This window comes from Priapulus caudatus, unplaced genomic scaffold, assembly GCF_000485595.1.
Source record: "Priapulus caudatus unplaced genomic scaffold, Priapulus_caudatus-5.0.1 Scaffold24, whole genome shotgun sequence".
NCBI lineage: Eukaryota > Metazoa > Priapulida > Priapulimorpha > Priapulimorphida > Priapulidae > Priapulus > Priapulus caudatus.
The window spans coordinates 744,902-756,000 of NW_014577085.1; the positions used below are offsets into that span (position 1 = coordinate 744,902).

Sequence of the window (11,099 nt, forward strand, 5' to 3'; positions counted from 1 at the left end):
ATCCAGGTGTAGAGACTGTAATGTTGACTGATATCGCTCACTGCGCCCTCACGTTTATACACCATGGATTCAGGCGTGATGTTGTGTTTACGTGTACATGACCGCCATCTATTAATCAATAGCTTTATGAATTTTCACTTTCACTTTTTAAAATGTTTGTTGTCAGCCAGAACACCTCCAGACGTGCTGATTCTGAAAATATCATTAGGTTTCCTCTAGGCTGCGGAGTTCTCTAGTAATGCGCGAACACACAAATTTTGCCTGAACAACTTATATATATAGATATATATTTATAATATGCCTACTCTGCTGTGCTTGCTGTTTCATTGTTTGATATATGTTTTAACAGACACGGGCTTGACTCAGTGCCAACAGCTCACACTTACTACTTGGAGAAGGCATGCACAGCCATGTAGGCAGCTGTGAGGTTCTCTGGCTCCACTCGCACGCACGCACGAACCATATCTCTGCTCGTCCAGGCCATCTTACGTGAGTACCGTGACAGAGAAAAGTCATCGAACGTGACCATCCACACTCTTGTCATTCGTCATGTGTGAGCAAAGATCCGATCATCTAAGCTTCAAGGAACACACGATACCACAATATTTAAACACCATCAATACACACGATACGGGAACGTGAATGGAACGAGTGCAGCTTGCAACGTGGCCTCACATCCGCTGAGCGACCAAAATCCATCGGTTATCGGTTAGTTCCTACCAGCATCAATTTTGATCAAGTGTAATTGTATTACTCATCTTCATTCGAATCTTCTAAATGGCGACTGGTTCACTAATTTTTTAGCATGACAAGAAAGCGGTTTTCTTACCACCGTGTCTATTCAGATGTATCCTGTATACTGCTATATCTTCAATGAATTTTCAGGTGTAAATGAACAAACTCCTTTCAATGACATCTCATCGATTTATACAAGTTACGCAACGGTTGGAGTGCCAATCGACCTGCATGTAAATTGCCTAGCGCAGTACGCATGTTATAGGATTCTCTGGCATCGCACCAGCTGTGTGAATCTACGGGATCCATTTTCTGACTAATGACATGATATGGCATCCCTCCTCTAACGATATACGCAGACTCTCCTTCCTCTGCAGTCTGTACAACCACACGTCCCAGGAGGTGGGCATATAGATCCCCTTCTTGAGCATCCTCCTCTCCGACATCCGATCCTCTTCACAGTACAGGAGTACGCCCTATCTCCTTCAGGCAACCCTTCCCCTGAAAGATAAGACAACCCCTTCTATGTTATACAGTAACTAAGCGACACTTCGGCCCTCCCCTCGGAGGTGTATATGAACACCCTTCCTCCTGAGGTGTATCTGAACACCCCTCTCTCATGAGGTGCATCTGACCACCCCTTCCTCCTGAGGTGTATCTGAACACCCCTCTCTCATGAGGTGCATCTGAACACCCCTTAATTCCTCCTGAGGTGTATCTGAACACCTCTCTCATGAGGTGTATATGAACACCCCTCTCTCATGAGGTTTATCTGAACACCGCTCCCTCATGGTGGGCAAATTAATTAATTTATTTAATTAATTATTTTTATTTTTAATGTCTTTTATCTTTTGATTTCTTATTATTTTTTACTGTTTGGGATGGGATGGGATGGCATGCGATGGCATGCGATGGCATGCGATGGCATGGCATGGCATGGGATGGGATGTGGTGCGATGGAATGGCATGGGATGGCATGGCATGGCATGGCACTGAATGTGATGAGATGGGATATGGGATGGGATGCGGTGCGATGGGATGGGATGGGATGGCATGGAATGGGATGGATGGATGCATGCATGGATAGATAGATAGTTAGATTTTTTGGGGTATTTTCCTTTCAACCAAGCGGTCACCAGCTGAGTAACGCCACTGATTCCCCCATACATATCATCACTGTAATGACAGAGCTATTTGCTGGTAAGAGTTTTCTCGTGTTGCCACACTGACACAGAACATGACACAGTACGTGAGGTAGCTACAGCAAGACGTCAGGCCTCATAATCATTTCAGACAAATTTTAAGCTCACAGAAATTGTGACAGATATGCAAGAAACGATATCTGAATAAATTAGAGATTATTTAGGATCCATTAAGGTCATATGCACACTGAGGAAATAAATTTAACCTGCAGCATGTCGTTCAGGTGAAGATATTAATGAAGTGTCTCTATATTGGCATTCCTTTTCGTGTAATGATATTTTCTCTCTGGGCCTGCTAGGAGGTTAACTTGAACGACAAACGAACGCATGTTTAGTGTGTACTCATCAGCCGCTCACTAGTAGATCAAGTGTTACACTTTATTTAGTATTAGTTTACGAAGTAAGCGCGCATGAAATCTGTGCAGGCTGTCAAGAAACTCGCAAAAGCGGTCAAGTTCTTCCCTGTGATGATGCCACGGCTACTCCACCTGAAAGCATACCTGAGCCTGCTGCTGGGAGACCAGACAGGTGCCCGCAACAGCTTAGAGAAAGCACTGGCCCTCTCCATCGAATTAGGTAAGCCTCTGCTTTTGTGATTGTTAATCGTGTTGGCTTAATAAGTAAGTGAGTGAATATTGAACTACTGTGCTGTAGTTCATTCATTGTAACTGAGGCTGAGAGGGTCTATGTCTCCCAGGGTACTGCCGGAACGTACCCTGGTACTATCTAATATGCAGGACCGTACCTCGCCTACTCCACTAACGAATCTAGGGAGTCGCCTACGCCTACTCCCTAACCCTAACCCTAACCATATCAGATAGTTACCAGCGTACGTTCCGGTATACCGGACCGTACCCAGGGTACGTTCCGGCAGTACCCTGGGGGACATTGACCCTATGAGCGTAACTGAGTTCTAGTGAAGTATACGAATCTATGCTGCACACGCGTGTAATTTATAGCACTGATGCACTCGTGCAAAATACAGTGCAGCCTGTATAAATAGCGGTATCCGCACAATGCTATGGGTTTTTTTCATTCGAGTTTCACCAACACCTGGATCTCCTATTGCCGGTAATGAAAGATCATCGATAATTTCTCATCATGTACCGGATGCATATCATGGGTAGATTCACACTAAACCTTAACTTTACCACTCGGGCTGATGTTGGAAGAAGAGTAGGCGCGTGTGTATGAGTATCATGTATGGATTCACACTAAACCTGCTAAACCTCACTACTAGGGCTGGTGTTGGAAGAAGAGTGGGTGCAGCACAGTCAGGACGTGTGGTTCGATGACAGCTGCGAACCTGAAGTCGCCTCCTTCTGGCATGACCACGCCACAGCTAACACGATCATGCACTGGGACGAGATATCGGAGATGAGTGGGAAGGACATCAAATTCTCTTTCCCCGTTCCACGAACAGGGTCGCCCACGCTATCCGACGCCGAGCAACAGGGAGCAGAAAATGACGAGACATCGGCTGTAGATATGCACACACATGCTACCTCCACGATAACAGAGTAGTCATCATTTAATGGCCTGGTGTTGTTACGCAGCCCTTTCTCTAGAAGGTTCTTTGAGAGGGTTTTTAAATTTCATAGACTGGTGTCATGAGTGGTCGCTAAGATTTTTAATGTGCTGTCAAATATGTTTTTTTGTATTATTTTCCTTGAATTTTCACCGATTCTAAACAGTGTCTTTGTTCAGTATTTAGTATTTGATTCTGTGTCATGTTCGTATTCACTATTTAAATGTTCAGTTCAAGTCTGGGTAACATGACATATCTGCCATTTCATACTTCATTGACCTAAATCAACACGCAATTTTTATCTGTGATCTATTTACTCCAAGAAATCCCATCGATTTCATCCTCTCTGCCATATAATATACGTCTTATATCTATTTCAATATGTGAATAAATGTATGTTCCAAATTGACGACTGGCGTTGTTATTTATGTGCTGTCAGCTAGGGACGTTATCCAACCTTCTAATGTGTTGATAGCTTTTCTCAAATTTAATTTTGTCTTTATAGATAAGAAGTCAGATAAGAACACTACTTTGATAACGTATGCTTACAAAATATTTTCAGAATATTCTGACCTGCTAATGCTGTAAAGAACTCGGAGGTGTATATGCTTGCTAAACTAATATATATACTTTAAAAACACAACTGGGTCTGAAATCTTTAATATTCTAACTTTGATCGGTTGTTTCTCTTCAATGAAATCCTGGGAACTGCTACACCACGTCAGGTTTACTCACCGGATATATTTATATAATCAAGGGTTAATAATGACAAATTTGTCTTTATTAACCCCTGATATAATATATATGTATTCGCTCCCCCCTCTCTCTCTGGCCCGCTCTCGTTCTCTCTTACTTGCGTACCACACTACTTCGAAAGCTGTGAGTTCAAACCCCCGACCAGGACAAAATTGAAGGTGTAAAATCATGGCCCTCGACAAAAGTGACTGTGAATTTCTCGTGGCTCGGACACCCACGTAAATAGCGGCCGAGTCTCCAGTGATGGGAACGTAAAAGAAATACTTCGCACGTAAAACATTCTGGCAGAGACCACCCATCACGAGTGTCCGTACTCACGTGTGCGGGCTTTATATTATCGCTGTATCTCGTGTAAGGGACACCGGGGATTCTAATAACATAGCATTTTGATAGCATAACATCAGGAGTGGATAATAGAGACTCTATTATCCACTCCTGATAACATAGTAACGTGACGTGACGTGACGTAACACAACATACCATAATGTAACACCTTTGTGTGTGAGTTCGTTTGATCGGGTGTATACATTGTGTGTTTTATTCCTTGCACTGTCACAAATTTTACATCGCACCTCGCTATCTCTCCTTAATCTCTGCTCTTAGCATTTCCTTAATCTGATGCCGTCCCTCTCTAATACTCATCTTCCCTCTTAATGATTCCTTAACCCCACCTCTCTGTCTCTCTCTCTCTCTCTCTCTCTCTCTCTCTCTCTCTCTCACTCTCTCGCTCTCATTCTTTCTCTCATTCGCAGTAAAAAATCCTATTGCAATAATCTCTCAGCCGCGTCCCTCTGAATAACCCGTCTTTGCACATCTATTTTGCTCTTTTATCTATGTCGGCAGAATCTAGCAGTAAGTACATCCATGATGGCATTCAGCATACGAAATTTTCGCAGCAAATTAAACATGTTTACAGCATGGCGATCGTGCGGCAGGTGAGGCGTAAAGCAGATAAGGTCTATGTCCCCCTGACCTCTGTTTGACGCTGGCTCGTTTAGGCTATTTCTGAGCTAATATATATATATCACAAGAGATATAATACCCAAAGGGCTAATAATACCAAGCTAATAATACCAATACCGCAATAATACCAACCCTAAATATATCAAGAGGTATTATTAAGGCTCTGATATATATATATCTTATATAGTAATACTGTAACGGCCGCGTGTAATTTCAGCGTATTGCCTCCCGAAAACCGCGCGTAAGGAATGTGGCATTAACTGCTTACCGGGGGGTTTCGACACGTGGCGGAAGACTGATAAGCTATGTCACATAAGCTTTATTTTGCATAACAAACCGTATACTAAAAGCAAACATTTCACCGAATCTTGGGAAATTCTGCCCTAGCAACGCGCGTGCGAACCTTGACGACGGGTCTGATGCAACAATGAATATTAAAACATTATTTAAAAATATTTATCCTGCTTGATGATGCCTTCGGCGAAAATATTTCGGGAGTCAAATGCAATTGATTAACATAGACCATTTATTGGAAAATCTATAAACTTCAACGGAATGACACACACCTAAAACTGCACAGACAAGACCACAAATTTGGAAATGAAGCCAGCAGCGTATGATAGCAATAATATGGGTCACTAAGAGAGTTATATGAAACATTAAGAACTTTGGTAGTAAATAGATTTCGTATTTAATTTAGAATTATAATTTATTGAAACGCTTCAGTGCCTGTGATTATGCACGTATCATGTGATCTGTGGGCATGAGATGTAAACTGTATTGTTAGAGACTGTAAACGTGATATACGTAGGCTGCCTACGGTGACTGTCGCCGAGCATGCACGTACGCGTCAACTATAGTACTGAGTACTGCACGTATCATGTGACTCGTTAGTTGAGATGGCGGCGTCAATGTGGACTGTACGATTGAGATGTGCGTATTGTGACTGTAGATTGAGATGTGGCGTATGTAGCTGTTAATATTGACATGTGCGTAGTGTGACTGTAGTTAGATGTGCGTAATGTGACTGTAGGCGTTGAGATGTGGCGATGTGACTGTAGATTGAGATGGTCGCGTATGTGACTGTAGATTGAGATGCTGCGTAATGTGCTGTAGGGTTGAGATGTGCGTCGAGGTTTGACTGTAGGGTTGAGATGTGCGGCGGTATGTGACTGTAGATTGAGATTGAGATGTCGTATGTGACTGTAGGTTGATGATGTGGGTATGTGACCTGTAGATTGACGATGTGCGTTAATGTGTACTGTAGGATTGAGGATGTGCGTATATGACTGTAGATTTGAGATTGCTGGCGTATGTGACTCAGACTGGTAGACGGAGTATGTACGTAACGTGACTAAACTGAGATGTCAACATGTACGTGGTGACTGTAGACTGATATATGTGGAATGATAACAAGGAATGGCCAAGTTTATGTCTTATATTATAATTAGCTCCTGACGTTGGCATTTGACGAATAGTGTGTCGCTGGCGCTCATCTTATAATACGACTGCACTTCTTCTTCTGTGTTCCGTAACATTAGGTTCTGCACAGGCGCACCAAAGACCTGTTTGGCTACGGTACGGCTACATAATATTTATCTATGATTATAATATAAAGTCATAACGAAACTACAGGTTTGTTCCAAAACTAACTCAGTGCAGACAAAGCCATCTCGCAGACAAAACGAGAGGCCAACAAACTACCTCCATATATTCTCTGTCATCAATATCACCCGTAGCTAGCATGCCTCTCCACCGGCCGTCAATTTTAAAAGCCAGGAGCACTAATCAGTTTCATTACCCAACCCTAGATATGCACTAAAACGGACTCGTGCACACGCGACCACAGACTTATACAATTAGGTAACCCCGCACGACTATAGTTCTTAGATGCCTGTAATCCTCAGCTGGAAGCGCATGTCCTCACAAAAGAGTCGCTCTCCGCGCGTGTTAAACTTGAGCCCTCCGACGGCAAAAACCTTCCATTCACACTACAGGGGATTCAATTTCAATCAGACATTTGGGCCTAACTCTAATGACTATAAAACAAGTCAGCGGCAAAACTTCGACAAAACTCGGACTCTATATCGCTCCAGCCCCATGTGATTCTCCCAACGGCCAGCGCTATCATGTTGCCTTTTCAGCGTGCCAGCGGCTACTGCACAACATCTACATCAAAAGTGGACAAACAGTTCATCACCAAGGGCCTTTTCACAGCAGGACTCGCCAACGGCAACAACTGTCATCTACAAGGAAATCTTTTAAGCGACCTAAGGTAGGAAAACCACCCGCATCACCGACCCAAGCTTCTATATCACATCTTACTACTACTGTAACGGCTGTTTAGAATTTGCTATGTTTATCGAGTACATCGAAGGGATGTTCTTTATTTGTAGCTGGCTGTTTGAAATTTTGCTGGTTTTTATGAGTTATAACTGAAGGCAGTCTTCATGTCTTGCAATTTAAAAAGGGTCACAAATTTAGATCTTTTTAGGAAATTTTACCATGAACGCCGCAAAAACACCAGCCGCAAATATTTACCCGTTTACAACTATGCCACAGGTAGACTTTGGCCAGAACATTCAAACTTCCGGTGCGGAGCATGGGTATTTGCTAGTATATTATATATATATATAATATCAACGTATATATATAGTAGTATATATATATATATATAATAATATATATGGGTTAGGTTTTAGTCCAGAAATAGCTAACAGACGCGCCAGGTGCAAACAGTAGAGAAAAACAGGGGACCATAGACACCTACGACACAGAAGTAAGACACCTCCTGTTGAGTATTGTAATTAATATTCTATTATGTTATATAATATCAAGAGCTAATAATACCTGCTTATTATCTTAGGTATTATTAGCTCTTGATACATCATGCCATTATTGGAAAGCCCCGCTTGCGTGTCTTAGTTATTGAGCAGAGAGAGAGAGAGAGAGAAGAGAGAGAGAGCAGAGAGAGAGAGAGAGAGAGAGAGGAGAGAGAGGAGAGAGCGCGAAGAGCGAGATGTTAACAGATGTCGCGTCAAATCGATGCCCAGCGTGTGGCGCCTTAATCCGTTGTTTTCGTGGAGCATGACAGTTGCGTGATCTACGGTAATGCGTCTAATCATTAGGTATCGTTCAACCCGACCAACTTGCTTGTACGCCAGCCGAAGAGCGGTGAGCTGTGCGGCACACCCGTGCGGCGATGATAGACACGCCAAATACATCTTATAGTTCCAACCACCAATCACTAGTCAACTATATCCCGAGTTAGCTATAGAGTGTGGGCTTACTAAATAGTGTGTGTGTGTGCATAACACATAGATAACACGTGCATTGTTCGCAGCGCGAAGAACGCACACGCAATATTTATATACCTTACGCGGCGAATATCTCCTTACATCAGGCAAATTGCGGCTCTCACGTGCACTTGTTTATCATCATCTCTAGAAAAGAAAGAAGAGCGGTGTGCTGCGTTAGCTGCTGAACCTAGTGGTGGGGGGGGTTGGTACCCCTGCATTCATTCAGCAGCTGAGTAGCCTACCAGCGTGTGATCGTTGGATAACACGTCGGGTAGTAGCCGATTCGCCGCAAGTAAGCAGGGCGTCTTCGGCATATTTATTTATTTATTTATTCATATTTGCGATATTCAAGGTCACGGGGCCAGTGAAGCGGGGCGCGCCTGCAATATCAACCATTCTTTCGCCAAATAAAGACCGGACTTCGCTGAGTCGGACCCAATTTAGCGAAGGAGCGCTTTCTCAATAATTGGCAAATTACATACGCTGAATATGGTAGAATGGGGACCTTTATTGGCTGTACGGTGTGGGAAATTCGTGATGCGTGACGCCGCCGGTGCACTCGTCGTGTGAGTATTTCGACGTGCGGTTACCCGCTCCAACGTTCTAGCATCAATGTCGATGACACTGGCCCACGCAGCGGCCGCAGTGTCTGTGTACGGTAACCGACTAATTAATCGCACACGTTGGAACAATTGCGGCGCTAAGGCGAGTGGATTTTTAACAGGAAATTCACAGGAAGCGCGCGAGCATGAATTGTTAATCAACGTCGGTTTGGTTACGTCACTGACACCGCCGTGGTTACGTCGCCGATACGGCCGTGATGACGCTCCGATACGGCTGTATGACGACCTTGACACCGCCGTAGTGACGCCACCGACAGCGCCGTGGTGACGTTACCGGCAATGCCCTGGTTACGTCACCGATACGGCCGTTGTGATGTCCATGACACCGCCGTAGTGACGTCACCGACAGCGCCGTGGTAACGTCACAGACACTGCCGTGATGATGTTACTGGCACAGCGTGGTGACATCACTGACACTGCCGTGGTTGCGTCACCGACACTGCCGTCGTTACGTCACCGACACCGCCGTCGTTACGTCACCGACACTGCCATGGTAACGATCCTGACACCGGCATGACTGTCACGCACACCGTGTTACACGATAGAAATAATATACTAGTGGCTCTATATATTTATATGATGATACACATGCCTGATAGGGAGTAGTGTGGGGGTGGCAGTATTTTGATGGTATAGTAAATACGCTCCTGGGAAGGGAAAGTGAGGGAGATAGTATTAGTATACTGGTGATAGGGGGTGAGTGAGGGGGATAGTACGTTAGTGGGTAGGGTAGGAGTGATAGTACGTTAGTGGTAGGGAGCAGTGAGGGGTGATAGTACGTTAGTGGTAGGGAGGAGTGAGGGGGGGGATAGCTACTTAGTGGTAGGGAGGAGTGAGGGCGATAGTATGGTAGGTAGGAGTGAGGGGGATAGTACGTTAGTGGTAGGGAGGAGTGAGGGTGATAGTACGTTAGTGGTAGAGAGAAGTGAAGGGTGATAGTACGTTAGTGGTAGGGAGGAGTGAGGGAGGATAGTACGTTAGTGGTAGGGAGCAGTGAGGGGTGATAGTACGTTAGTGGTACGGAGAAGTGAGGGGTGATAGTACGTTAGTGGTAGGTAGCAGTGAGGGAGGATAGTACGTTAGTGGTAGGTAGGAGTGAGGGGGATAGTACGTTAGTGGTAGGGAGGCAGTGAGGGGGATAGTAGCGTTTAAGTGGTAGGTAGGAGTGGAAGGGAGGGATAGTAATCGTTAGTGGTAGGAGGAAGTGAGGGATGAGTAGCGATTAGTGTAGGGGAGGAGTGAGGGGATAGTACGTTAGTGGTATGGGAGGAGTGAAGGTGATAGTACGTTAAGTGGTAGAGAGAGTGTAGGGAGGATAGTACGTTAGGTGGTGAGAGGAGTGAGAGGATAAGCTAAGCGTAGTGGTAGGAGGAGTGAGGGTGCATAGTAACGTTAGTGGTAGGGAGGAGTGAGGGAGATATACTTAGTGGTAGGGAGGAGTGAGGGGTGATAGTACGTTAGTGGTAGGGAGGAGTGAGGGGTGATAGTACGTTAGTGGTTAGGTAAGGAGTGAGGGGGGGATGTAACGTTAGGTGGTAGGGAGAGAGTGAGGAGGAGAATATTACGTTAGTGGTAGGAAGAGGAGTGAGGGCTGATAGTACCGGTAGTGGTAGGCGAGAGTGAGGAAGTGAAGTAACGTAGTGTAGGTAGGAGTCAGAGGTGATAGTACGTTAGTGTAGAGACGGAGTGAGGGAGGATAGTACGTTAAGTGGTAGGGAGGAGTGAGGGAGGATAGTACGTAAGTGGTAGGAGAGTGAGGGTGATAGTAACGTTAGTGGTAGGGAGGGAGTGAAGGGAGATAGTACGGTAGTGGTAGAGAGGAGTGAGGGGGGATAGTACGTTAGTGGTAGGGAGCAGTGAGGGGGGATAGTACGTTACACGATAGTAGTATATACACGATAGAAATAATATACTAGTGGCTCTATATTTTTATAAGATGATACACATGCCTGATAGGGAGTAGTGTGGGGGTGGCAGTATTTTGATGGTAAGG

The 11,099-nt window shown here is 44.7% G+C and overlaps 1 protein-coding gene across 1 annotated transcript in view; it reads left to right on the top strand.

Moving 5' to 3' along the window:
- The window catches only part of LOC106813654 (adenylate cyclase type 10-like), a 54,182-nt gene that overhangs the window by 36,871 nt on the left and 6,212 nt on the right, over positions 1-11,099 (top strand). The gene's annotated exons all lie outside the window — the stretch shown is intronic.